We start from the raw sequence: 5318 nt of genomic DNA on the forward strand, positions 1-5318 counted from the left end.
TGCATTTTAAACCCCCAATTTTTATTCCAAAATTCGATTAAACTCGTTTGTAATTATTATTATATAATTACTCATATTTTTATATTTTATAATGTACATATTTGTATCTCTTTTGTCTTTATGTAATATACATATACACATGCGTATTTTTATTTATATATACGTACTTATGTTTACATACTTTATAAATTATATATATATATAAAGTTATGCACATTTATATTTATATATATACATATCCCTATGTATTTTTGAATTTATAATTTACATACATATATACATACATGTGTTTTTTATATAATATATATAATATGCATATTTTATAATCTATCTATATATACATATACGTCCCCATATATTTTCAATTTTCCATAATTTTATGTATATACACATTTTTATATGTTTTTATAGCTTTATACATTTTCTTTGTTTATTTCTTTATTTACATTTTCATTATTTAGAATGAATGTTTTAACTTTATTGCTTACATGCTTGCGATTGTGTTATATATTTGTCTTCTTATTTATTTATCTTTTGTTTTGCTTGTATTATTTTACTTACATCATTATCATTGTTATTCCATTACCCCATTTTTATTTAGATTTCAAAAAAAAAAGAAATTTTAAAAATATAAGTAATACTCGGTATTTGGGATCTTCAAAAGAATCGAGCCCTAATGTATTAGGTTCCAATTTTCTTTGTCGAACCTAAATAATCGAGATTACTCTTTTTTTTAAAAATAATGAAAAGCTCGTTATCGGGAATTCAATACGTTGTGTCCTAATGCATTGGATATGACATGTTGTTTTCCCGAGATGATGCTTTTTTCTAAAAAATAATAAAGGCAATATTCAATGTTTAGAATTTTGAGAAATTGTGCCCTAACGTATTGGGTTGTGATTTCTTCATCTGACTTAAACAATTGAATATCCTTTTAAACTTTATTACACGAGTCTTTTTTCAAACCTAAGCTTTAAACGACCTTGGAAATTAAGAAAAGATCAAGTCCTAACTTACTGGTCATGATCCCTTTTTTAAATCCGAGAAAACAAAATATATTTTAAATAAACAAATTTTTAGCATTCATTCGCGTGTCGGGAATTCGAGACATTGTGTCCTAACTTACTGGATATGATTTTCTTCCTCGATTAACGTGAAATATGCCCATTTTCCCAAAAATTTTCAACATTTTAATACAAGGATCTTATTTTTAAAATTCTTCAAAGTTTTCAATTTTCAACATTAAGACATTAACTAATCAACTAGGTACCAATTTTGGGCGTTACGAGGGAGCTAATCCTTCCTCGTACGTAACCGACTTCCGAGCCCGTTTTTCTGAATTTCGTGGACCAAACTCGTTATTTTAATAAAATTAAATTGTTTATTAAAAACAACCTCTTTTACAAGGTGACCCGATCACACCTCATCAAAAAAGATCGGTGGTGACTCCTGTTTCCGTTTTCATTTTCCAAAACCCAAGTCGACCCCGTTTTATCAAAAAAAATGGTGTCAACATTAAAGATCCCCCAATTTTTTTTCTTTAGTTAAAACTATCACTTGTCGCAACACAGCGTAACATGTGGCGAAAAATGATAAAAAGATAAAAATCAATAAAAGTTATAGAAAAATTATAAAATGCTCCTTTTGTTATGATAAGTTTTATAATTCTTTTACGAATTTTTATAATTCTTTACATTTTTTTATAATTTTCTTACGACTTTATAAAATTATATATATTTCTACACTTTTCTATATTTTATAATTTTTACGATTTTTATAAAATTTTACAATTTTATAAAATTAAGTATTTTAATATTTTTAATTAAAATTTAATAAATTTAATAAATTTAATAAATTTTATTGATTTTTATTTTTTATTATTTTTTGCCACATGTCACACCGTGGTTGTGACATATGGTGACTTTAACTGAAAAAAATTAGGGGCGGTTAGCTTTAATGGTTAACTGTTAAAGTTAATGGTCAAATGGCCTTTTTGATGAATTTTGGCAATTGAGTGCCAAAAAAAAAACCTGGGGCTTAATTGCTTTTTCGAAAAAGTTTGAGGGCCTTTTTGATACATTTTGGCAGTTCAAGTGCCCAACTGAGTGCAAAAAAAACAAATGGCTTAATTGCTTTAAAAAAGTTTGAGGGCTTTTTTGATGCATTTTAAAAAATCAAGTATCCAATTGAGTGCACAAAAAAAAAAAAAAACCAGCTGAAGCTTAATTGCTTTTTTTAGAAAAAAGTTTAAAGGCTTTTTACATCATTAAGCCTTTCTTATTTTATAAAAAAGAAAGATTTTTGGTAAATTCTACACTGAGTTAGGACTCAGTTGAAGGGTAACACCAACTCAATAAGAATCTTAAATAGTAGTATCTACTAGTATTACATCCTCTACTAAGGCACATTTGTTAAATTAAAAAAATTAAATGCTGAAAAAATAAGTGTTGTAAAATTAATATAAAAATTTAAGCACTGAATTTAAGTTATAAAATTGTTTTATATATTACTTAAAATTAAAGGGAATATAATTAAATTGTTTGATAAATATAGATTTTAAATTATAAAAATTATATTCAACAATTTATCCTTAAATTTTAAACATTTCACCTTATTCTAAATGAAAATCAAAATTTAAACATAAAAATTTAATGGGATAATGTAATATTAAAATAAATAAATAAAATAAAATTGAATTAATTGAAAATATTCTCCATTAAGTGATAAGTTGCTCTTATCTAATTATTATTTTCCACACTTTTTATAGAAAAATTCTATCAAACTATTTTTATTTTGGATTACTGAAACATGTGTAAAAAATTAAATAATTGAAATATTTTCAATTAATTTAATTTTTCAATGGTTTATCGAATAAGGCTAGTTTGGTGTCATGAGTCAACTGAATATCAACTCAATTGAGAAATAATGAAATACCTTTACTTTAGAAAGTAAATTATAATTATACTATTTTGAGAGTTTTTTATCATCTTATATCTTTTATATAAAAAAAATATAAAAACACGTAATAGGATTTGAATTCAACTTTTATAGTTTCAACATTTGTGGTTTACTATTGAACTAAAAGCCTCATTTATTATTTATATCAAATTTTATAAATATATTCATTACATAGTTCTATTTTTATCCACATTGTAAATGTATCATAATCTTATTTTATAAAAAAGTTGTAAATTAAAACTTGATTCAAGTATAAGACCATAATTTTAAATGGTTGTTTGATGGCATTTTGATTTTGTGATCCTCTAACTTTATAAAAAGTCATTTTAACTTTTGAATTTATATTTTTTGTCAACTCATCTCAAAATAGATTGCTACGTGGATGATACATTAACATTTGTTTATTTTTCTAAAATTTTAAAAATATTAAAATTTTTATAAGTTTTATAATTTTAATAAATTTAATGATCTTTTTTTAAAAATCTTATAATTTTTTGAATTAAGTAAATTTTTAAAAAATTAAATATTAATGTGTCATTCATGTGTATATCACGTCAATAAAATTAAAATATGTCAACTTTTCATTTATTTCGAGATAATTTAATAAAATAATATAAATTAAAAATTAAAAAACGAAAAATTAAATAAAAGATTAAAAAAATATATTTTTAAATTAGAGTGTAAAATAATTCATTATTCCTTGTGTGTTGTGTGATTGATGAGATGGGAGAGGCATTTGCGGCTGTCCAAAAAGTACACGATTTGATGTGGGGGAGCGCGGCGTACAAAACCTTAGTTGACTAAGCATATCGTGTTTGTGCTACGTACGCAAATTAAATTTTAATAAAAGTTATGACGGGAGATGTTTTATTTTTTAAAAAATAATATTTTTTATAGGATAAAATAGTATTAAACGATTATATAATAAAATCAATTAAAGTAACGTACAACCATTACAATCCGTTAAAATTAGATCTCGTACTAAAGATGGTGACTCCTTAATCAGTTGTAGTCGCATAAAATTTGTAACAATACATTTGAACAAGTGATCGGTAATTTTATTATGAGTTTTGAAATATAATAAATAGAAATATTTCAATTTCGGTTCATTAAACGATGTTTTATTTTTAAAAACCTAATATTAGCTTTAGTTTAATGTTACAATTGAATTCTTGAGTCTTAGTTACAAATTTTATGAATATATTGATTGATGATGCATTGCAAAAATAAAAACCAAATAAAATAGTATTTTTAAAATTATTCAACGACTTTTTTTTTTATATATACATAAAACAAGAATTCAACGGCTTTTAAACATGAGATGATGATACATGCATTAAAGCCCCAGCATGTGAAGTTCAGAAAACAACAAAAGTGCTCTCCCCTAAATCTGATTTATTTATAATTAACAATAGTCACAGTTGTTGAAGGTTATGATTATCATCCCACCATGAGAGGTTAATTTATTTTGATGGTCCCCTCACATGCCTAATTTATTCCTGCACAATTTAGTTGGTTTAGATTCATACGCCGGCAACCCAAATATGCTAAGCTTTTCTGATTATTTTGGAAGCATTTTTCCAATAATAAGTAAATTGTTTGGAAAAATATTTATGTAATAAATATATTTATAAAAAATTAAATGAGATTTTAGTTGCAATGAAAATTTAAAATATTAGGTTTAAATTTTATTAAGTGTAATTTTTAGATTTTATATAAAATATAAAATAATAAAATACTCTTATAGTAATGTTTGTTGTTTCAAAAGAAAGGAATTTCGATAATTTTACAACTGAGTTATAACCCGATTAATGGGTGACACTAATTTAGTTCACCCTTTAAATAATAGAGTATATATTTTATTTTATTTTTGATACATATATATTACAAATTAATGAAAGAGGGATGACAATAACATGATTTTAAAACCCTTTAAATAATAGTAGAGATTTTATTTATTAAATATAATTAGGTTTCAGTATTTGAATTTTTAAAATTGTATAAATTAGATAATGAAACTTGTCGAAACCATTTTAAATTTGAAAAACATGTGGGGATCGACTTTGAAAATAAAATGGGAGTCGCCACCGATCTTTTATTGGGGTGTGATCGGTTCACCATCAAAAATGATTTTGGTCCGCGAAATTTTGAGAAAAATGGATTCGGGAATCGATTACGCACGAGGAAGGGTTAGCACCCTCGTAACGCCCAAAATTGGTACTGAATTGATTGTTTGATGTCTTAATGTTGAAAATTTGAAAAGATTTTAAAATACGATCCTTTGGTGGGAAAACTTGAATAAACTAAATTGAATGATAAGACGCACTTATTCCGCAGAAATAAATTGCCACACTTAGTGA

The sequence above is a fragment of the Gossypium raimondii genome, chromosome 7 (genome assembly GCF_025698545.1).
Source record: "Gossypium raimondii isolate GPD5lz chromosome 7, ASM2569854v1, whole genome shotgun sequence".
Taxonomy (NCBI): domain Eukaryota; kingdom Viridiplantae; phylum Streptophyta; class Magnoliopsida; order Malvales; family Malvaceae; genus Gossypium; species Gossypium raimondii.